Raw genomic sequence first — 25435 nt, 5'->3', positions numbered from 1 at the left:
CGATGCACTGTTAATGTGATTTCCATTCCTCACGCAGACTCCTCATTATGGCCCAGTATGTTCATGCTCTTATCCTGTGTTATCACATATTGGTCTTGTATTCAGATTACTTTCATTGTACACGAGCACAGAGACAAAGCGTTGTCACCCAAGCTCTAACAGCTAACACAGACACTTTCCAGGTGTCTTCAATGAGGTTCACGGTCTTCTCACAGGTGCCATAGATGTAACTCATAGATTCACAAAATTCACACACTCCATCTAAGCACTCTAGAGTAGTGTCAAAGTCCTCCTTTTCAGGTTAAGTTGTAGGAGGAGTGTGGGGTTGAGGATTCCGTTTTGATTTAGCATTAGTTTTAGTGCTAGTGTTACCGTTAGTGTTGGGATTGCAATAGTATGCCCATTAAGTTTCGATTTCAGTTCTCGGTTAAATCAGGGATAGCGATAGTGTTAGGGCTAGCGTATGCTTAGGGTTAGGGTTAGGGTTAGCAGCAATGTAGTTTTACTTTCTCCTAGTGTATCCACGCACGATGCACAGAATCACAGCATCCAACTACACCATCGCAGATCTATACCACGTTGATAATACACCCAATGAGACTGTGAGTGTAGAATCGCACACTGGAGAAGGATTTTAGCTGGGTCACAAACTGACACCTCCAGTCACAGCGTGATCACACACTGGTTTCGGCACTCTGAGAAAGGGAAAATCCAGTCCCAATGTCTGACAGACTCACACAAGGTTTTGGCACTGATACCGATTAAGGTCCCCTGACACCTAGGTTCACTCCCTTCACGAACACTGTATTAGCCAACAACCATAATGTCAAATTAACCTCGTTCGATGCCGCATATGCCCTACAGTGTTTCCTGACTCTCATACGTTGTGTAAACAAATGCTCACAATATCCCACTACCTAAGCTCGACTTGTTGACACTCGACCATAATGTCAGCAGAACCTCTCAGCCTAAGAGCAGTACTGCACAGTGTTAAAACTGGCTACCACTACCGATGCACTGTTAATGTGATTTCCATTCCTCACGCAGACTCCTCATTATGGCCCAGTGTGTTCATGCTCTTATCCTGTGTTATCACATATTGGTCTTGTACTCAGATTACTTTCATTGTACACGAGCACAGAGACAAAGCGTTGTCACCCAAGCTCTAACAGCTAACACAGACACTTTCCAGGTGTCTTCAATGAGGTTCACGGTCTTCTCACAGGTGCCATAGATGTAACTCATAGATTCACAAAATTCACACACTCCATCTAAGCACTCTAGAGTAGTGTCAAAGTCCTCCTTTTCAGGTTAAGTTGTAGGAGGAGTGTGGGGTTGAGGATTCCGTTTTGATTTAGCATTAGTTTTAGTGCTAGTGTTACCGTTAGTGTTGGGATTGCAATAGTATGCCCATTAAGTTTCGATTTCAGTTCTCGGTTAAATCAGGGATAGCGATAGTGTTAGGGCTAGCGTATGCTTAGGGTTAGGGTTAGGGTTAGCAGCAATGTAGTTTTACTTTCTCCTAGTGTATCCACGCACGATGCACAGAATCACAGCATCCAACTACACCATCGCAGATCTATACCACGTTGATAATACACCCAATGAGACTGTGAGTGTAGAATCGCACACTGGAGAAGGATTTTAGCTGGGTCACAAACTGACGCCTCCAGTCACAGCGTGATCACACACTGGTTTCGGCACTCTGAGAAAGGGAAAATCCAGTCCCAATGTCTGACAGACTCACACAAGGTTTTGGCACTGATACCGATTAAGGTCCCCTGACACCTAGGTTCACTCCCTTCACGAACACTGTATTAGCCAACAACCATAATGTCAAATTAACCTCGTTCGATGCCGCATATGCCCTACAGTGTTTCCTGACTCTCATACGTTGTGTAAACAAATGCTCACAATATCCCACTACCTAAGCTCGACTTGTTGACACTCGACCATAATGTCAGCAGAACCTCTCAGCCTAAGAGCAGTACTGCACAGTGTTAAAACTGGCTACCACTACCGATGCACTGTTAATGTGATTTCCATTCCTCACGCAGACTCCTCATTATGGCCCAGTGTGTTCATGCTCTTATCCTGTGTTATCACATATTGGTCTTGTACTCAGATTACTTTCATTGTACACGAGCACAGAGACAAAGCGTTGTCACCCAAGCTCTAACAGCTAACACAGACACTTTCCAGGTGTCTTCAATGAGGTTCACGGTCTTCTCACAGGTGCCATAGATGTAACTCATAGATTCACAAAATTCACACACTCCATCTAAGCACTCTAGAGTAGTGTCAAAGTCCTCCTTTTCAGGTTAAGTTGTAGGAGGAGTGTGGGGTTGAGGATTCCGTTTTATTTTAGCATTAGTTTTAGTGCTAGTGTTACCGTTAGTGTTGGGATTGCAATAGTATGCCCATTAAGTTTCGATTTCAGTTCTCGGTTAAATCAGGGATAGCGATAGTGTTAGGGCTAGCGTATGCTTAGGGTTAGGGTTAGGGTTAGCAGCAATGTAGTTTTACTTTCTCCTAGTGTATCCACGCACGATGCACAGAATCACAGCATCCAACTACACCATCGCAGATCTATACCACGTTGATAATACACCCAATGAGACTGTGAGTGTAGAATCGCACACTGGAGAAGGATTTTAGCTGGGTCACAAACTGACGCCTCCAGTCACAGCGTGATCACACACTGGTTTCGGCACTCTGAGAAAGGGAAAATCCAGTCCCAATGTCTGACAGACTCACACAAGGTTTTGGCACTGATACCGATTAAGGTCCCCTGACACCTAGGTTCACTCCCTTCACGAACACTGTATTAGCCAACAACCATAATGTCAAATTAACCTCGTTCGATGCCGCATATGCCCTACAGTGTTTCCTGACTCTCATACGTTGTGTAAACAAATGCTCACAATATCCCACTACCTAAGCTCGACTTGTTGACACTCGACATAATGTCAGCAGAACCTCTCAGCCTAAGAGCAGTACTGCACAGTGTTAAAACTGGCTACCACTACCGATGCACTGTTAATGTGATTTCCATTCCTCACGCAGACTCCTCATTATGGCCCAGTGTGTTCATGCTCTTATCCTGTGTTATCACATATTGGTCTTGTACTCAGATTACTTTCATTGTACACGAGCACAGAGACAAAGCGTTGTCACCCAAGCTCTAACAGCTAACACAGACACTTTCCAGGTGTCTTCAATGAGGTTCACGGTCTTCTCACAGGTGCCATAGATGTAACTCATAGATTCACAAAATTCACACACTCCATCTAAGCACTCTAGAGTAGTGTCAAAGTCCTCCTTTTCAGGTTAAGTTGTAGGAGGAGTGTGGGGTTGAGGATTCCGTTTTATTTTAGCATTAGTTTTAGTGCTAGTGTTACCGTTAGTGTTGGGATTGCAATAGTATGCCCATTAAGTTTCGATTTCAGTTCTCGGTTAAATCAGGGATAGCGATAGTGTTAGGGCTAGCGTATGCTTAGGGTTAGGGTTAGGGTTAGCAGCAATGTAGTTTTACTTTCTCCTAGTGTATCCACGCACGATGCACAGAATCACAGCATCCAACTACACCATCGCAGATCTATACCACGTTGATAATACACCCAATGAGACTGTGAGTGTAGAATCGCACACTGGAGAAGGATTTTAGCTGGGTCACAAACTGACGCCTCCAGTCACAGCGTGATCACACACTGGTTTCGGCACTCTGAGAAAGGGAAAATCCAGTCCCAATGTCTGACAGACTCACACAAGGTTTTGGCACTGATACCGATTAAGGTCCCCTGACACCTAGGTTCACTCCCTTCACGAACACTGTATTAGCCAACAACCATAATGTCAAATTAACCTCGTTCGATGCCGCATATGCCCTACAGTGTTTCCTGACTCTCATACGTTGTGTAAACAAATGCTCACAATATCCCACTACCTAAGCTCGACTTGTTGACACTCGACATAATGTCAGCAGAACCTCTCAGCCTAAGAGCAGTACTGCACAGTGTTAAAACTGGCTACCACTACCGATGCACTGTTAATGTGATTTCCATTCCTCACGCAGACTCCTCATTATGGCCCAGTGTGTTCATGCTCTTATCCTGTGTTATCACATATTGGTCTTGTACTCAGATTACTTTCATTGTACACGAGCACAGAGACAAAGCGTTGTCACCCAAGCTCTAACAGCTAACACAGACACTTTCCAGGTGTCTTCAATGAGGTTCACGGTCTTCTCACAGGTGCCATAGATGTAACTCATAGATTCACAAAATTCACACACTCGATCTAAGCACTCTAGAGTAGTGTCAAAGTCCTCCTTTTCAGGTTAAGTTGTAGGAGGAGTGTGGGGTTGAGGATTCCGTTTTGATTTAGCATTAGTTTTAGTGCTAGTGTTACCGTTAGTGTTGGGATTGCAATAGTATGCCCATTAAGTTTCGATTTCAGTTCTCGGTTAAATCAGGGATAGCGATAGTGTTAGGGCTAGCGTATGCTTAGGGTTAGGGTTAGGGTTAGCAGCAATGTAGTTTTACTTTCTCCTAGTGTATCCACGCACGATGCACAGAATCACAGCATCCAACTACACCATCGCAGATCTATACCACGTTGATAATACACACAATGAGACTGTGAGTGTAGAATCGCACACTGGAGAAGGATTTTAGCTGGGTCACAAACTGACGCCTCCAGTCACAGCGTGATCACACACTGATTTCGGCACTCTGAGAAAGGGAAAATCCAGTCCCAATGTCTGACAGACTCACACAAGGTTTTGGCACTGATACCGATTAAGGTCCCCTGACACCTAGGTTCACTCCCTTCACGAACACTGTATTAGCCAACAACCATAATGTCAAATTAACCTCGTTCGATGCCGCATATGCCCTACAGTGTTTCCTGACTCTCATACGTTGTGTAAACAAATGCTCACAATATCCCACTACCTAAGCTCGACTTGTTGACACTCGACATAATGTCAGCAGAACCTCTCAGCCTAAGAGCAGTACTGCACAGTGTTAAAACTGGCTACCACTACCGATGCACTGTTAATGTGATTTCCATTCCTCACGCAGACTCCTCATTATGGCCCAGTGTGTTCATGCTCTTATCCTGTGTTATCACATATTGGTCTTGTACTCAGATTACTTTCATTGTACACGAGCACAGAGACAAAGCGTTGTCACCCAAGCTCTAACAGCTAACACAGACACTTTCCAGGTGTCTTCAATGAGGTTCACGGTCTTCTCACAGGTGCCATAGATGTAACTCATAGATTCACAAAATTCACACACTCCATCTAAGCACTCTAGAGTAGTGTCAAAGTCCTCCTTTTCAGGTTAAGTTGTAGGAGGAGTGTGGGGTTGAGGATTCCGTTTTGATTTAGCATTAGTTTTAGTGCTAGTGTTACCGTTAGTGTTGGGATTGCAATAGTATGCCCATTAAGTTTCGATTTCAGTTCTCGGTTAAATCAGGGATAGCGATAGTGTTAGGGCTAGCGTATGCTTAGGGTTAGGGTTAGGGTTAGCAGCAATGTAGTTTTACTTTCTCCTAGTGTATCCACGCACGATGCACAGAATCACAGCATCCAACTACACCATCGCAGATCTATACCACGTTGATAATACACCCAATGAGACTGTGAGTGTAGAATCGCACACTGGAGAAGGATTTTAGCTGGGTCACAAACTGACGCCTCCAGTCACAGCGTGATCACACACTGGTTTCGGCACTCTGAGAAAGGGAAAATCCAGTCCCAATGTCTGACAGACTCACACAAGGTTTTGGCACTGATACCGATTAAGGTCCCCTGACACCTAGGTTCACTCCCTTCACGAACACTGTATTAGCCAACAACCATAATGTCAAATTAACCTCGTTCGATGCCGCATATGCCCTACAGTGTTTCCTGACTCTCATACGTTGTGTAAACAAATGCTCACAATATCCCACTACCTAAGCTCGACTTGTTGACACTCGACCATAATGTCAGCAGAACCTCTCAGCCTAATAGCAGTACTGCACAGTGTTAAAACTGGCTACCACTACCGATGCACTGTTAATGTGATTTCCATTCCTCACGCAGACTCCTCATTATGGCCCAGTGTGTTCATGCTCTTATCCTGTGTTATCACATATTGGTCTTGTACTCAGATTACTTTCATTGTACACGAGCACAGAGACAAAGCGTTGTCACCCAAGCTCTAACAGCTAACACAGACACTTTCCAGGTGTCTTCAATGAGGTTCACGGTCTTCTCACAGGTGCCATAGATGTAACTCATAGATTCACAAAATTCACACACTCCATCTAAGCACTCTAGAGTAGTGTCAAAGTCCTCCTTTTCAGGTTAAGTTGTAGGAGGAGTGTGGGGTTGAGGATTCCGTTTTGATTTAGCATTAGTTTTAGTGCTAGTGTTACCGTTAGTGTTGGGATTGCAATAGTATGCCCATTAAGTTTCGATTTCAGTTCTCGGTTAAATCAGGGATAGCGATAGTGTTAGGGCTAGCGTATGCTTAGGGTTAGGGTTAGGGTTAGCAGCAATGTAGTTTTACTTTCTCCTAGTGTATCCACGCACGATGCACAGAATCACAGCATCCAACTACACCATCGCAGATCTATACCACGTTGATAATACACCCAATGAGACTGTGAGTGTAGAATCGCACACTGGAGAAGGATTTTAGCTGGGTCACAAACTGACGCCTCCAGTCACAGCGTGATCACACACTGGTTTCGGCACTCTGAGAAAGGGAAAATCCAGTCCCAATGTCTGACAGACTCACACAAGGTTTTGGCACTGATACCGATTAAGGTCCCCTGACACCTAGGTTCACTCCCTTCACGAACACTGTATTAGCCAACAACCATAATGTCAAATTAACCTCGTTCGATGCCGCATATGCCCTACAGTGTTTCCTGACTCTCATACGTTGTGTAAACAAATGCTCACAATATCCCACTACCTAAGCTCGACTTGTTGACACTCGACCATAATGTCAGCAGAACCTCTCAGCCTAAGAGCAGTACTGCACAGTGTTAAAACTGGCTACCACTACCGATGCACTGTTAATGTGATTTCCATTCCTCACGCAGACTCCTCATTATGGCCCAGTGTGTTCATGCTCTTATCCTGTGTTATCACATATTGGTCTTGTACTCAGATTACTTTCATTGTACACGAGCACAGAGACAAAGCGTTGTCACCCAAGCTCTAACAGCTAACACAGACACTTTCCAGGTGTCTTCAATGAGGTTCACGGTCTTCTCACAGGTGCCATAGATGTAACTCATAGATTCACAAAATTCACACACTCCATCTAAGCACTCTAGAGTAGTGTCAAAGTCCTCCTTTTCAGGTTAAGTTGTAGGAGGAGTGTGGGGTTGAGGATTCCGTTTTGATTTAGCATTAGTTTTAGTGCTAGTGTTACCGTTAGTGTTGGGATTGCAATAGTATGCCCATTAAGTTTCGATTTCAGTTCTCGGTTAAATCAGGGATAGCGATAGTGTTAGGGCTAGCGTATGCTTAGGGTTAGGGTTAGGGTTAGCAGCAATGTAGTTTTACTTTCTCCTAGTGTATCCACGCACGATGCACAGAATCACAGCATCCAACTACACCATCGCAGATCTATACCACGTTGATAATACACCCAATGAGACTGTGAGTGTAGAATCGCACACTGGAGAAGGATTTTAGCTGGGTCACAAACTGACGCCTCCAGTCACAGCGTGATCACACACTGGTTTCGGCACTCTGAGAAAGGGAAAATCCAGTCCCAATGTCTGACAGACTCACACAAGGTTTTGGCACTGATACCGATTAAGGTCCCCTGACACCTAGGTTCACTCCCTTCACGAACACTGTATTAGCCAACAACCATAATGTCAAATTAACCTCGTTCGATGCCGCATATGCCCTACAGTGTTTCCTGACTCTCATACGTTGTGTAAACAAATGCTCACAATATCCCACTACCTAAGCTCGACTTGTTGACACTCGACATAATGTCAGCAGAACCTCTCAGCCTAAGAGCAGTACTGCACAGTGTTAAAACTGGCTACCACTACCGATGCACTGTTAATGTGATTTCCATTCCTCACGCAGACTCCTCATTATGGCCCAGTGTGTTCATGCTCTTATCCTGTGTTATCACATATTGGTCTTGTACTCAGATTACTTTCATTGTACACGAGCACAGAGACAAAGCGTTGTCACCCAAGCTCTAACAGCTAACACAGACACTTTCCAGGTGTCTTCAATGAGGTTCACGGTCTTCTCACAGGTGCCATAGATGTAACTCATAGATTCACAAAATTCACACACTCCATCTAAGCACTCTAGAGTAGTGTCAAAGTCCTCCTTTTCAGGTTAAGTTGTAGGAGGAGTGTGGGGTTGAGGATTCCGTTTTGATTTAGCATTAGTTTTAGTGCTAGTGTTACCGTTAGTGTTGGGATTGCAATAGTATGCCCATTAAGTTTCGATTTCAGTTCTCGGTTAAATCAGGGATAGCGATAGTGTTAGGGCTAGCGTATGCTTAGGGTTAGGGTTAGGGTTAGCAGCAATGTAGTTTTACTTTCTCCTAGTGTATCCACGCACGATGCACAGAATCACAGCATCCAACTACACCATCGCAGATCTATACCACGTTGATAATACACCCAATGAGACTGTGAGTGTAGAATCGCACAGTGGAGAAGGATTTTAGCTGGGTCACAAACTGACGCCTCCTGTCACAGCGTGATCACACACTGGTTTCGGCACTCTGAGAAAGAGAAAATCCAGTCCCAATGTCTGACAGACTCACACAAGGTTTTGGCACTGATACCGATTAAGGTCCCCTGACACCTAGGTTCACTCCCTTCACGAACACTGTATTAGCCAACAACCATAATGTCAAATTAACCTCGTTCGATGCCGCATATGCCCTACAGTGTTTCCTGACTCTCATACGTTGTGTAAACAAATGCTCACAATATCCCACTACCTAAGCTCGACTTGTTGACACTCGACATAATGTCAGCAGAACCTCTCAGCCTAAGAGCAGTACTGCACAGTGTTAAAACTGGCTACCACTACCGATGCACTGTTAATGTGATTTCCATTCCTCACGCAGACTCCTCATTATGGCCCAGTGTGTTCATGCTCTTATCCTGTGTTATCACATATTGGTCTTGTACTCAGATTACTTTCATTGTACACGAGCACAGAGACAAAGCGTTGTCACCCAAGCTCTAACAGCTAACACAGACACTTTCCAGGTGTCTTCAATGAGGTTCACGGTCTTCTCACAGGTGCCATAGATGTAACTCATAGATTCACAAAATTCACACACTCCATCTAAGCACTCTAGAGTAGTGTCAAAGTCCTCCTTTTCAGGTTAAGTTGTAGGAGGAGTGTGGGGTTGAGGATTCCGTTTTGATTTAGCATTAGTTTTAGTGCTAGTGTTACCGTTAGTGTTGGGATTGCAATAGTATGCCCATTAAGTTTCGATTTCAGTTCTCGGTTAAATCAGGGATAGCGATAGTGTTAGGGCTAGCGTATGCTTAGGGTTAGGGTTAGGGTTAGCAGCAATGTAGTTTTACTTTCTCCTAGTGTATCCACGCACGATGCACAGAATCACAGCATCCAACTACACCATCGCAGATCTATACCACGTTGATAATACACCCAATGAGACTGTGAGTGTAGAATCGCACACTGGAGAAGGATTTTAGCTGGGTCACAAACTGACGCCTCCAGTCACAGCGTGATCACACACTGGTTTCGGCACTCTGAGAAAGGGAAAATCCAGTCCCAATGTCTGACAGACTCACACAAGGTTTTGGCACTGATACCGATTAAGGTCCCCTGACACCTAGGTTCACTCCCTTCACGAACACTGTATTAGCCAACAACCATAATGTCAAATTAACCTCGTTCGATGCCGCATATGCCCTACAGTGTTTCCTGACTCTCATACGTTGTGTAAACAAATGCTCACAATATCCCACTACCTAAGCTCGACTTGTTGACACTCGACATAATGTCAGCAGAACCTCTCAGCCTAAGAGCAGTACTGCACAGTGTTAAAACTGGCTACCACTACCGATGCACTGTTAATGTGATTTCCATTCCTCACGCAGACTCCTCATTATGGCCCAGTGTGTTCATGCTCTTATCCTGTGTTATCACATATTGGTCTTGTACTCAGATTACTTTCATTGTACACGAGCACAGAGACAAAGCGTTGTCACCCAAGCTCTAACAGCTAACACAGACACTTTCCAGGTGTCTTCAATGAGGTTCACGGTCTTCTCACAGGTGCCATAGATGTAACTCATAGATTCACAAAATTCACACACTCCATCTAAGCACTCTAGAGTAGTGTCAAAGTCCTCCTTTTCAGGTTAAGTTGTAGGAGGAGTGTGGGGTTGAGGATTCCGTTTTGATTTAGCATTAGTTTTAGTGCTAGTGTTACCGTTAGTGTTGGGATTGCAATAGTATGCCCATTAAGTTTCGATTTCAGTTCTCGGTTAAATCAGGGATAGCGATAGTGTTAGGGCTAGCGTATGCTTAGGGTTAGGGTTAGGGTTAGCAGCAATGTAGTTTTACTTTCTCCTAGTGTATCCACGCACGATGCACAGAATCACAGCATCCAACTACACCATCGCAGATCTATACCACGTTGATAATACACCCAATGAGACTGTGAGTGTAGAATCGCACACTGGAGAAGGATTTTAGCTGGGTCACAAACTGACGCCTCCAGTCACAGCGTGATCACACACTGGTTTCGGCACTCTGAGAAAGGGAAAATCCAGTCCCAATGTCTGACAGACTCACACAAGGTTTTGGCACTGATACCGATTAAGGTCCCCTGACACCTAGGTTCACTCCCTTCACGAACACTGTATTAGCCAACAACCATAATGTCAAATTAACCTCGTTCGATGCCGCATATGCCCTACAGTGTTTCCTGACTCTCATACGTTGTGTAAACAAATGCTCACAATATCCCACTACCTAAGCTCGACTTGTTGACACTCGACATAATGTCAGCAGAACCTCTCAGCCTAAGAGCAGTACTGCACAGTGTTAAAACTGGCTACCACTACCGATGCACTGTTAATGTGATTTCCATTCCTCACGCAGACTCCTCATTATGGCCCAGTGTGTTCATGCTCTTATCCTGTGTTATCACATATTGGTCTTGTACTCAGATTACTTTCATTGTACACGAGCACAGAGACAAAGCGTTGTCACCCAAGCTCTAACAGCTAACACAGACACTTTCCAGGTGTCTTCAATGAGGTTCACGGTCTTCTCACAGGTGCCATAGATGTAACTCATAGATTCACAAAATCCACACACTCGATCTAAGCACTCTAGAGTAGTGTCAAAGTCCTCCTTTTCAGGTTAAGTTGTAGGAGGAGTGTGGGGTTGAGGATTCCGTTTTATTTTAGCATTTGTTTTAGTGCTAGTGTTACCGTTAGTGTTGGGATTGCAATAGTATGCCCATTAAGTTTCGATTTCAGTTCTCGGTTAAATCAGGGATAGCGATAGTGTTAGGGCTAGCGTATGCTTAGGGTTAGGGTTAGGGTTAGCAGCAATGTAGTTTTACTTTCTCCTAGTGTATCCACGCACGATGCACAGAATCACAGCATCCAACTACACCATCGCAGATCTATACCACGTTGATAATACACACAATGAGACTGTGAGTGTAGAATCGCACACTGGAGAAGGATTTTAGCTGGGTCACAAACTGACGCCTCCAGTCACAGCGTGATCACACACTGATTTCGGCACTCTGAGAAAGGGAAAATCCAGTCCCAATGTCTGACAGACTCACACAAGGTTTTGGCACTGATACCGATTAAGGTCCCCTGACACCTAGGTTCACTCCCTTCACGAACACTGTATTAGCCAACAACCATAATGTCAAATTAACCTCGTTCGATGCCGCATATGCCCTACAGTGTTTCCTGACTCTCATACGTTGTGTAAACAAATGCTCACAATATCCCACTACCTAAGCTCGACTTGTTGACACTCGACATAATGTCAGCAGAACCTCTCAGCCTAAGAGCAGTACTGCACAGTGTTAAAACTGGCTACCACTACCGATGCACTGTTAATGTGATTTCCATTCCTCACGCAGACTCCTCATTATGGCCCAGTGTGTTCATGCTCTTATCCTGTGTTATCACATATTGGTCTTGTACTCAGATTACTTTCATTGTACACGAGCACAGAGACAAAGCGTTGTCACCCAAGCTCTAACAGCTAACACAGACACTTTCCAGGTGTCTTCAATGAGGTTCACGGTCTTCTCACAGGTGCCATAGATGTAACTCATAGATTCACAAAATCCACACACTCCATCTAAGCACTCTAGAGTAGTGTCAAAGTCCTCCTTTTCAGGTTAAGTTGTAGGAGGAGTGTGGGGTTGAGGATTCCGTTTTATTTTAGCATTAGTTTTAGTGCTAGTGTTACCGTTAGTGTTGGGATTGCAATAGTATGCCCATTAAGTTTCGATTTCAGTTCTCGGTTAAATCAGGGATAGCGATAGTGTTAGGGCTAGCGTATGCTTAGGGTTAGGGTTAGGGTTAGCAGCAATGTAGTTTTACTTTCTCCTAGTGTATCCACGCACGATGCACAGAATCACAGCATCCAACTACACCATCGCAGATCTATACCACGTTGATAATACACCCAATGAGACTGTGAGTGTAGAATCGCACACTGGAGAAGGATTTTAGCTGGGTCACAAACTGACGCCTCCAGTCACAGCGTGATCACACACTGGTTTCGGCACTCTGAGAAAGGGAAAATCCAGTCCCAATGTCTGACAGACTCACACAAGGTTTTGGCACTGATACCGATTAAGGTCCCCTGACACCTAGGTTCACTCCCTTCACGAACACTGTATTAGCCAACAACCATAATGTCAAATTAACCTCGTTCGATGCCGCATATGCCCTACAGTGTTTCCTGACTCTCATACGTTGTGTAAACAAATGCTCACAATATCCCACTACCTAAGCTCGACTTGTTGACACTCGACATAATGTCAGCAGAACCTCTCAGCCTAAGAGCAGTACTGCACAGTGTTAAAACTGGCTACCACTACCGATGCACTGTTAATGTGATTTCCATTCCTCACGCAGACTCCTCATTATGGCCCAGTGTGTTCATGCTCTTATCCTGTGTTATCACATATTGGTCTTGTACTCAGATTACTTTCATTGTACATGAGCACAGAGACAAAGCGTTGTCACCCAAGCTCTAACAGCTAACACAGACACTTTCCAGGTGTCTTCAATGAGGTTCACGGTCTTCTCACAGGTGCCATAGATGTAACTCATAGATTCACAAAATTCACACACTCCATCTAAGCACTCTAGAGTAGTGTCAAAGTCCTCCTTTTCAGGTTAAGTTGTAGGAGGAGTGTGGGGTTGAGGATTCCGTTTTGATTTAGCATTAGTTTTAGTGCTAGTGTTACCGTTAGTGTTGGGATTGCAATAGTATGCCCATTAAGTTTCGATTTCAGTTCTCGGTTAAATCAGGGATAGCGATAGTGTTAGGGCTAGCGTATGCTTAGGGTTAGGGTTAGGGTTAGCAGCAATGTAGTTTTACTTTCTCCTAGTGTATCCACGCACGATGCACAGAATCACAGCATCCAACTACACCATCGCAGATCTATACCACGTTGATAATACACCCAATGAGACTGTGAGTGTAGAATCGCACACTGGAGAAGGATTTTAGCTGGGTCACAAACTGACGCCTCCAGTCACAGCGTGATCACACACTGGTTTCGGCACTCTGAGAAAGGGAAAATCCAGTCCCAATGTCTGACAGACTCACACAAGGTTTTGGCACTGATACCGATTAAGGTCCCCTGACACCTAGGTTCACTCCCTTCACGAACACTGTATTAGCCAACAACCATAATGTCAAATTAACCTCGTTCGATGCCGCATATGCCCTACAGTGTTTCCTGACTCTCATACGTTGTGTAAACAAATGCTCACAATATCCCACTACCTAAGCTCGACTTGTTGACACTCGACATAATGTCAGCAGAACCTCTCAGCCTAAGAGCAGTACTGCACAGTGTTAAAACTGGCTACCACTACCGATGCACTGTTAATGTGATTTCCATTCCTCACGCAGACTCCTCATTATGGCCCAGTGTGTTCATGCTCTTATCCTGTGTTATCACATATTGGTCTTGTACTCAGATTACTTTCATTGTACACGAGCACAGAGACAAAGCGTTGTCACCCAAGCTCTAACAGCTAACACAGACACTTTCCAGGTGTCTTCAATGAGGTTCACGGTCTTCTCACAGGTGCCATAGATGTAACTCATAGATTCACAAAATTCACACACTCCATCTAAGCACTCTAGAGTAGTGTCAAAGTCCTCCTTTTCAGGTTAAGTTGTAGGAGGAGTGTGGGGTTGAGGATTCCGTTTTGATTTAGCATTAGTTTTAGTGCTAGTGTTACCGTTAGTGTTGGGATTGCAATAGTATGCCCATTAAGTTTCGATTTCAGTTCTCGGTTAAATCAGGGATAGCGATAGTGTTAGGGCTAGCGTATGCTTAGGGTTAGGGTTAGGGTTAGCAGCAATGTAGTTTTACTTTCTCCTAGTGTATCCACGCACGATGCACAGAATCACAGCATCCAACTACACCATCGCAGATCTATACCACGTTGATAATACACCCAATGAGACTGTGAGTGTAGAATCGCACACTGGAGAAGGATTTTAGCTGGGTCACAAACTGACGCCTCCAGTCACAGCGTGATCACACACTGGTTTCGGCACTCTGAGAAAGGGAAAATCCAGTCCCAATGTCTGACAGACTCACACAAGGTTTTGGCACTGATACCGATTAAGGTCCCCTGACACCTAGGTTCACTCCCTTCACGAACACTGTATTAGCCAACAACCATAATGTCAAATTAACCTCGTTCGATGCCGCATATGCCCTACAGTGTTTCCTGACTCTCATACGTTGTGTAAACAAATGCTCACAATATCCCACTACCTAAGCTCGACTTGTTGACACTCGACATAATGTCAGCAGAACCTCTCAGCCTAAGAGCAGTACTGCACAGTGTTAAAACTGGCTACCACTACCGATGCACTGTTAATGTGATTTCCATTCCTCACGCAGACTCCTCATTATGGCCCAGTGTGTTCATGCTCTTATCCTGTGTTATCACATATTGGTCTTGTACTCAGATTACTTTCATTGTACACGAGCACAGAGACAAAGCGTTGTCACCCAAGCTCTAACAGCTAACACAGACACTTTCCAGGTGTCTTCAATGAGGTTCACGGTCTTCTCACAGGTGCCATAGATGTAACTCATAGATTCACAAAATTCACACACTCCATCTAAGCACTCTAGAGTAGTGTCAAAGTCCTCCTTTTCAGGTTAAGTTGTAGGAGGAGTGTGGGGTTGAGGATTCCGTTTTGATTTAGCATTAGTTTTAGTGCTAGTGTTACCGTTAGTGTTGGGATTGCAATAGTATGCCCATTAAGTTTCGATTTCAGTTCTCGGTTAAATCAGGGATAGCGATAGTGTTAGGGTTAGCGTATGCTTAGGGTTAGGGTTAGGGTTAGCAGCAATGTAGTTTTACTTTCTCCTAGTGTATCCACGCACGATGCACAGAATCACAGCATCCAACTACACCATCGCAGATCTATACCACGTTGATAATACACCCAATGAGACTGTGAGTGTAGAATCGCACAGTGGAGAAGGATTTTAGCTGGGTCACAAACTGACGCCTCCTGTCACAGCGTGATCACACACTGGTTTCGGCACTCTGAGAAAGAGAAAATCCAGTCCCAATGTCTGACAGACTCACACAAGGTTTTGGCACTGATACCGATTAAGGTCCCCTGACACCTAGGTTCACTCCCTTCACGAACACTGTATTAGCCAACAACCATAATGTCAAATTAACCTCGTTCGATGCCGCATATGCCCTACAGTGTTTCCTGACTCTCATACGTTGTGTAAACAAATGCTCACAATATCCCACTACCTAAGCTCGACTTGTTGACACTCGACATAATGTCAGCAGAACCTCTCAGCCTAAGAGCAGTACTGCACAGTGTTAAAACTGGCTACCACTACCGATGCACTGTTAATGTGATTTCCATTCCTCACGCAGACTCCTCATTATGGCCCAGTGTGTTCATGCTCTTATCCTGTGTTATCACATATTGGTCTTGTACTCAGATTACTTTCATTGTACACGAGCACAGAGACAAAGCGTTGTCACCCAAGCTCTAACAGCTAACACAGACACTTTCCAGGTGTCTTCAATGAGGTTCACGGTCTTCTCACAGGTGCCATAGATGTAACTCATAGATTCACAAAATTCACACACTCCATCTAAGCACTCTAGAGTAGTGTCAAAGTCCTCCTTTTCAGGTTAAGTTGTAGGAGGAGTGTGGGGTTGAGGATTCCGTTTTGATTTAGCATTAGTTTTAGTGCTAGTGTTACCGTTAGTGTTGGGATTGCAATAGTATGCCCATTAAGTTTCGATTTCAGTTCTCGGTTAAATCAGGGATAGCGATAGTGTTAGGGCTAGCGTATGCTTAGGGTTAGGGTTAGGGTTAGCAGCAATGTAGTTTTACTTTCTCCTAGTGTATCCACGCACGATGCACAGAATCACAGCATCCAACTACACCATCGCAGATCTATACCACGTTGATAATACACCCAATGAGACTGTGAGTGTAGAATCGCACACTGGAGAAGGATTTTAGCTGGGTCACAAACTGACGCCTCCAGTCACAGCGTGATCACACACTGGTTTCGGCACTCTGAGAAAGGGAAAATCCAGTCCCAATGTCTGACAGACTCACACAAGGTTTTGGCACTGATACCGATTAAGGTCCCCTGACACCTAGGTTCACTCCCTTCACGAACACTGTATTAGCCAACAACCATAATGTCAAATTAACCTCGTTCGATGCCGCATATGCCCTACAGTGTTTCCTGACTCTCATACGTTGTGTAAACAAATGCTCACAATATCCCACTACCTAAGCTCGACTTGTTGACACTCGACATAATGTCAGCAGAACCTCTCAGCCTAAGAGCAGTACTGCACAGTGTTAAAACTGGCTACCACTACCGATGCACTGTTAATGTGATTTCCATTCCTCACGCAGACTCCTCATTATGGCCCAGTGTGTTCATGCTCTTATCCTGTGTTATCACATATTGGTCTTGTACTCAGATTACTTTCATTGTACACGAGCACAGAGACAAAGCGTTGTCACCCAAGCTCTAACAGCTAACACAGACACTTTCCAGGTGTCTTCAATGAGGTTCACGGTCTTCTCACAGGTGCCATAGATGTAACTCATAGATTCACAAAATTCACACACTCCATCTAAGCACTCTAGAGTAGTGTCAAAGTCCTCCTTTTCAGGTTAAGTTGTAGGAGGAGTGTGGGGTTGAGGATTCCGTTTTGATTTAGCATTAGTTTTAGTGCTAGTGTTACCGTTAGTGTTGGGATTGCAATAGTATGCCCATTAAGTTTCGATTTCAGTTCTCGGTTAAATCAGGGATAGCGATAGTGTTAGGGCTAGCGTATGCTTAGGGTTAGGGTTAGGGTTAGCAGCAATGTAGTTTTACTTTCTCCTAGTGTATCCACGCACGATGCACAGAATCACAGCATCCAACTACACCATCGCAGATCTATACCACGTTGATAATACACCCAATGAGACTGTGAGTGTAGAATCGCACACTGGAGAAGGATTTTAGCTGGGTCACAAACTGACGCCTCCAGTCACAGCGTGATCACACACTGGTTTCGGCACTCTGAGAAAGGGAAAATCCAGTCCCAATGTCTGACAGACTCACACAAGGTTTTGGCACTGATACCGATTAAGGTCCCCTGACACCTAGGTTCACTCCCTTCACGAACACTGTATTAGCCAACAACCATAATGTCAAATTAACCTCGTTCGATGCCGCATATGCCCTACAGTGTTTCCTGACTCTCATACGTTGTGTAAACAAATGCTCACAATATCCCACTACCTAAGCTCGACTTGTTGACACTCGACATAATGTCAGCAGAACCTCTCAGCCTAAGAGCAGTACTGCACAGTGTTAAAACTGGCTACCACTACCGATGCACTGTTAATGTGATTTCCATTCCTCACGCAGACTCCTCATTATGGCCCAGTGTGTTCATGCTCTTATCCTGTGTTATCACATATTGGTCTTGTACTCAGATTACTTTCATTGTACACGAGCACAGAGACAAAGCGTTGTCACCCAAGCTCTAACAGCTAACACAGACACTTTCCAGGTGTCTTCAATGAGGTTCACGGTCTTCTCACAGGTGCCATAGATGTAACTCATAGATTCACAAAATCCACACACTCCATCTAAGCACTCTAGAGTAGTGTCAAAGTCCTCCTTTTCAGGTTAAGTTGTAGGAGGAGTGTGGGGTTGAGGATTCCGTTTTATTTTAGCATTAGTTTTAGTGCTAGTGTTACCGTTAGTGTTGGGATTGCAATAGTATGCCCATTAAGTTTCGATTTCAGTTCTCGGTTAAATCAGGGATAGCGATAGTGTTAGGGCTAGCGTATGCTTAGGGTTAGGGTTAGGGTTAGCAGCAATGTAGTTTTACTTTCTCCTAGTGTATCCACGCACGATGCACAGAATCACAGCATCCAACTACACCATCGCAGATCTATACCACGTTGATAATACACCCAATGAGACTGTGAGTGTAGAATCGCACACTGGAGAAGGATTTTAGCTGGGTCACAAACTGACGCCTCCAGTCACAGCGTGATCACACACTGGTTTCGGCACTCTGAGAAAGGGAAAATCCAGTCCCAATGTCTGACAGACTCACACAAGGTTTTGGCACTGATACCGATTAAGGTCCCCTGACACCTAGGTTCACTCCCTTCACGAACACTGTATTAGCCAACAACCATAATGTCAAATTAACCTCGTTCGATGCCGCATATGCCCTACAGTGTTTCCTGACTCTCATACGTTGTGTAAACAAATGCTCACAATATCCCACTACCTAAGCTCGACTTGTTGACACTCGACATAATGTCAGCAGAACCTCTCAGCCTAAGAGCAGTACTGCACAGTGTTAAAACTGGCTACCACTACCGATGCACTGTTAATGTGATTTCCATTCCTCACGCAGACTCCTCATTATGGCCCAGTGTGTTCATGCTCTTATCCTGTGTTATCACATATTGGTCTTGTACTCAGATTACTTTCATTGTACACGAGCACAGAGACAAAGCGTTGTCACCCAAGCTCTAACAGCTAACACAGACACTTTCCAGGTGTCTTCAATGAGGTTCACGGTCTTCTCACAGGTGCCATAGATGTAACTCATAGATTCACAAAATTCACACACTCCATCTAAGCACTCTAGAGTAGTGTCAAAGTCCTCCTTTTCAGGTTAAGTTGTAGGAGGAGTGTGGGGTTGAGGATTCCGTTTTAATTTAGCATTAGTTTTAGTGCTAGTGTTACCGTTAGTGTTGGGATTGCAATAGTATGCCCATTAAGTTTCGATTTCAGTTCTCGGTTAAATCAGGGATAGCGATAGTGTTAGGGCTAGCGTATGCTTAGGGTTAGGGTTAGGGTTAGCAGCAATGTAGTTTTACTTTCTCCTAGTGTATCCACGCACGATGCACAGAATCACAGCATCCAACTACACCATCGCAGATCTATACCACGTTGATAATACACCCAATGAGACTGTGAGTGTAGAATCGCACATTGGAGAAGGATTTTAGCTGGGTCACAAACTGACGCCTCCAGTCACAGCGTGATCACACACTGGTTTCGGCACTCTGAGAAAGGGAAAATCCAGTCCCAATGTCTGACAGACTCACACAAGGTTTTGGCACTGATACCGATTAAGGTCCCCTGACACCTAGGTTCACTCCCTTCACGAACACTGTATTAGCCAACAACCATAATGTCAAATTAACCTCGTTCGATGCCGCATATGCCCTACAGTGTTTCCTGACTCTCATACGTTGTGTAAACAAATGCTCACAATATCCCACTACCTAAGCTCGACTTGTTGACACTCGACATAATGTCAGCAGAACCTCTCAGCCTAAGAGCAGTACTGCACAGTGTTAAAACTGGCTACCACTACCGATGCACTGTTAATGTGATTTCCATTCCTCACGCAGACTCCTCATTATGGCCCAGTGTGTTCATGCTCTTATCCTGTGTTATCACATATTGGTCTTGTACTCAGATTACTTTCATTGTACATGAGCACAGAGACAAAGCGTTGTCACCCAAGCTCTAACAGCTAACACAGACACTTTCCAGGTGTCTTCAATGAGGTTCACGGTCTTCTCACAGGTGCCATAGATGTAACTCATAGATTCACAAAATTCACACACTCCATCTAAGCACTCTAGAGTAGTGTCAAAGTCCTCCTTTTCAGGTTAAGTTGTAGGAGGAGTGTGGGGTTGAGGATTCCGTTTTGATTTAGCATTAGTTTTAGTGCTAGTGTTACCGTTAGTGTTGGGATTGCAATAGTATGCCCATTAAGTTTCGATTTCAGTTCTCGGTTAAATCAGGGATAGCGATAGTGTTAGGGCTAGCGTATGCTTAGGGTTAGGGTTAGGGTTAGCAGCAATGTAGTTTTACTTTCTCCTAGTGTATCCACGCACGATGCACAGAATCACAGCATCCAACTACACCATCGCAGATCTATACCACGTTGATAATACACCCAATGAGACTGTGAGTGTAGAATCGCACAGTGGAGAAGGATTTTAGCTGGGTCACAAACTGACGCCTCCTGTCACAGCGTGATCACACACTGGTTTCGGCACTCTGAGAAAGAGAAAATCCAGTCCCAATGTCTGACAGACTCACACAAGGTTTTGGCACTGATACCGATTAAGGTCCCCTGACACCTAGGTTCACTCCCTTCACGAACACTGTATTAGCCAACAACCATAATGTCAAATTAACCTCGTTCGATGCCGCATATGCCCTACAGTGTTTCCTGACTCTCATACGTTGTGTAAACAAATGCTCACAATATCCCACTACCTAAGCTCGACTTGTTGACACTCGACATAATGTCAGCAGAACCTCTCAGCCTAAGAGCAGTACTGCACAGTGTTAAAACTGGCTACCACTACCGATGCACTGTTAATGTGATTTCCATTCCTCACGCAGACTCCTCATTATGGCCCAGTGTGTTCATGCTCTTATCCTGTGTTATCACATATTGGTCTTGTACTCAGATTACTTTCATTGTACACGAGCACAGAGACAAAGCGTTGTCACCCAAGCTCTAACAGCTAACACAGACACTTTCCAGGTGTCTTCAATGAGGTTCACGGTCTTCTCACAGGTGCCATAGATGTAACTCATAGATTCACAAAATTCACACACTCCATCTAAGCACTCTAGAGTAGTGTCAAAGTCCTCCTTTTCAGGTTAAGTTGTAGGAGGAGTGTGGGGTTGAGGATTCCGTTTTGATTTAGCATTAGTTTTAGTGCTAGTGTTACCGTTAGTGTTGGGATTGCAATAGTATGCCCATTAAGTTTCGATTTCAGTTCTCGGTTAAATCAGGGATAGCGATAGTGTTAGGGCTAGCGTATGCTTAGGGTTAGGGTTAGGGTTAGCAGCAATGTAGTTTTACTTTCTCCTAGTGTATCCACGCACGATGCACAGAATCACAGCATCCAACTACACCATCGCAGATCTATACCACGTTGATAATACACCCAATGAGACTGTGAGTGTAGAATCGCACAGTGGAGAAGGATTTTAGCTGGGTCACAAACTGACGCCTCCTGTCACAGCGTGATCACACACTGGTTTCGGCACTCTGAGAAAGAGAAAATCCAGTCCCAATGTCTGACAGACTCACACAAGGTTTTGGCACTGATACCGATTAAGGTCCCCTGACACCTAGGTTCACTCCCTTCACGAACACTGTATTAGCCAACAACCATAATGTCAAATTAACCTCGTTCGATGCCGCATATGCCCTACAGTGTTTCCTGACTCTCATACGTTGTGTAAACAAATGCTCACAATATCCCACTACCTAAGCTCGACTTGTTGACACTCGACATAATGTCAGCAGAACCTCTCAGCCTAAGAGCAGTACTGCACAGTGTTAAAACTGGCTACCACTACCGATGCACTGTTAATGTGATTTCCATTCCTCACGCAGACTCCTCATTATGGCCCAGTGTGTTCATGCTCTTATCCTGTGTTATCACATATTGGTCTTGTACTCAGATTACTTTCATTGTACACGAGCACAGAGACAAAGCGTTGTCACCCAAGCTCTAACAGCTAACACAGACACTTTCCAGGTGTCTTCAATGAGGTTCACGGTCTTCTCACAGGTGCCATAGATGTAACTCATAGATTCACAAAATTCACACACTCCATCTAAGCACTCTAGAGTAGTGTCAAAGTCCTCCTTTTCAGGTTAAGTTGTAGGAGGAGTGTGGGGTTGAGGATTCCGTTTTGATTTAGCATTAGTTTTAGTGCTAGTGTTACCGTTAGTGTTGGGATTGCAATAGTATGCCCATTAAGTTTCGATTTCAGTTCTCGGTTAAATCAGGGATAGCGATAGTGTTAGGGCTAGCGTATGCTTAGGGTTAGGGTTAGGGTTAGCAGCAATGTAGTTTTACTTTCTCCTAGTGTATCCACGCACGATGCACAGAATCACAGCATCCAACTACACCATCGCAGATCTATACCACGTTGATAATACACCCAATGAGACTGTGAGTGTAGAATCGCACAGTGGAGAAGGATTTTAGCTGGGTCACAAACTGACGCCTCCTGTCACAGCGTGATCACACACTGGTTTCGGCACTCTGAGAAAGAGAAAATCCAGTCCCAATGTCTGACAGACTCACACAAGGTTTTGGCACTGATACCGATTAAGGTCCCCTGACACCTAGGTTCACTCCCTTCACGAACACTGTATTAGCCAACAACCATAATGTCAAATTAACCTCGTTCGATGCCGCATATGCCCTACAGTGTTTCCTGACTCTCATACGTTGTGTAAACAAATGCTCACAATATCCCACTACCTAAGCTCGACTTGTTGACACTCGACATAATGTCAGCAGAACCTCTCAGCCTAAGAGCAGTACTGCACAGTGTTAAAACTGGCTACCACTACCGATGCACTGTTAATGTGATTTCCATTCCTCACGCAGACTCCTCATTATGGCCCAGTGTGTTCATGCTCTTATCCTGTGTTATCACATATTGGTCTTGTACTCAGATTACTTTCATTGTACACGAGCACAGAGACAAAGCGTTGTCACCCAAGCTCTAACAGCTAACACAGACACTTTCCAGGTGTCTTCAATGAGGTTCACGGTCTTCTCACAGGTGCCATAGATGTAACTCATAGATTCACAAAATTCACACACTCCATCTAAGCACTCTAGAGTAGTGTCAAAGTCCTCCTTTTCAGGTTAAGTTGTAGGAGGAGTGTGGGGTTGAGGATTCCGTTTTAATTTAGCATTAGTTTTAGTGCTAGTGTTACCGTTAGTGTTGGGATTGCAATAGTATGCCCATTAAGTTTCGATTTCAGTTCTCGGTTAAATCAGGGATAGCGATAGTGTTAGGGCTAGCGTATGCTTAGGGTTAGGGTTAGGGTTAGCAGCAATGTAGTTTTACTTTCTCCTAGTGTATCCACGCACGATGCACAGAATCACAGCATCCAACTACACCATCGCAGATCTATACCACGTTGATAATACACCCAATGAGACTGTGAGTGTAGAATCGCACACTGGAGAAGGATTTTAGCTGGGTCACAAACTGACGCCTCCAGTCACAGCGTGATCACACACTGGTTTCGGCACTCTGAGAAAGGGAAAATCCAGTCCCAATGTCTGACAGACTCACACAAGGTTTTGGCACTGATACCGATTAAGGTCCCCTGACACCTAGGTTCACTCCCTTCACGAACACTGTATTAGCCAACAACCATAATGTCAAATTAACCTCGTTCGATGCCGCATATGCCCTACAGTGTTTCCTGACTCTCATACGTTGTGTAAACAAATGCTCACAATATCCCACTACCTAAGCTCGACTTGTTGACACTCGACATAATGTCAGCAGAACCTCTCAGCCTAAGAGCAGTACTGCACAGTGTTAAAACTGGCTACCACTACCGATGCACTGTTAATGTGATTTCCATTCCTCACGCAGACTCCTCATTATGGCCCAGTGTGTTCATGCTCTTATCCTGTGTTATCACATATTGGTCTTGTACTCAGATTACTTTCATTGTACACGAGCACAGAGACAAAGCGTTGTCACCCAAGCTCTAACAGCTAACACAGACACTTTCCAGGTGTCTTCAATGAGGTTCACGGTCTTCTCACAGGTGCCATAGATGTAACTCATAGATTCACAAAATTCACACACTCCATCTAAGCACTCTAGAGTAGTGTCAAAGTCCTCCTTTTCAGGTTAAGTTGTAGGAGGAGTGTGGGGTTGAGGATTCCGTTTTGATTTAGCATTAGTTTTAGTGCTAGTGTTACCGTTAGTGTTGGGATTGCAATAGTATGCCCATTAAGTTTCGATTTCAGTTCTCGGTTAAATCAGGGATAGCGATAGTGTTAGGGCTAGCGTATGCTTAGGGTTAGGGTTAGGGTTAGCAGCAATGTAGTTTTACTTTCTCCTAGTGTATCCACGCACGATGCACAGAATCACAGCATCCAACTACACCATCGCAGATCTATACCACGTTGATAATACACCCAATGAGACTGTGAGTGTAGAATCGCACACTGGAGAAGGATTTTAGCTGGGTCACAAACTGACGCCTCCAGTCACAGCGTGATCACACACTGGTTTCGGCACTCTGAGAAAGGGAAAATCCAGTCCCAATGTCTGACAGACTCACACAAGGTTTTGGCACTGATACCGATTAAGGTCCCCTGACACCTAGGTTCACTCCCTTCACGAACACTGTATTAGCCAACAACCATAATGTCAAATTAACCTCGTTCGATGCCGCATATGCCCTACAGTGTTTCCTGACTCTCATACGTTGTGTAAACAAATGCTCACAATATCCCACTACCTAAGCTCGACTTGTTGACACTCGACATAATGTCAGCAGAACCTCTCAGCCTAAGAGCAGTACTGCACAGTGTTAAAACTGGCTACCACTACCGATGCACTGTTAATGTGATTTCCATTCCTCACGCAGACTCCTCATTATGGCCCAGTGTGTTCATGCTCTTATCCTGTGTTATCACATATTGGTCTTGTACTCAGATTACTTTCATTGTACACGAGCACAGAGACAAAGCGTTGTCACCCAAGCTCTAACAGCTAACACAGACACTTTCCAGGTGTCTTCAATGAGGTTCACGGTC

This window comes from Phodopus roborovskii, unplaced genomic scaffold (genome assembly GCF_943737965.1).
Source record: "Phodopus roborovskii unplaced genomic scaffold, PHOROB, whole genome shotgun sequence".
Lineage (NCBI taxonomy): Eukaryota > Metazoa > Chordata > Mammalia > Rodentia > Cricetidae > Phodopus > Phodopus roborovskii.
Note: the sequence above shows the minus strand (reverse complement) of the source record.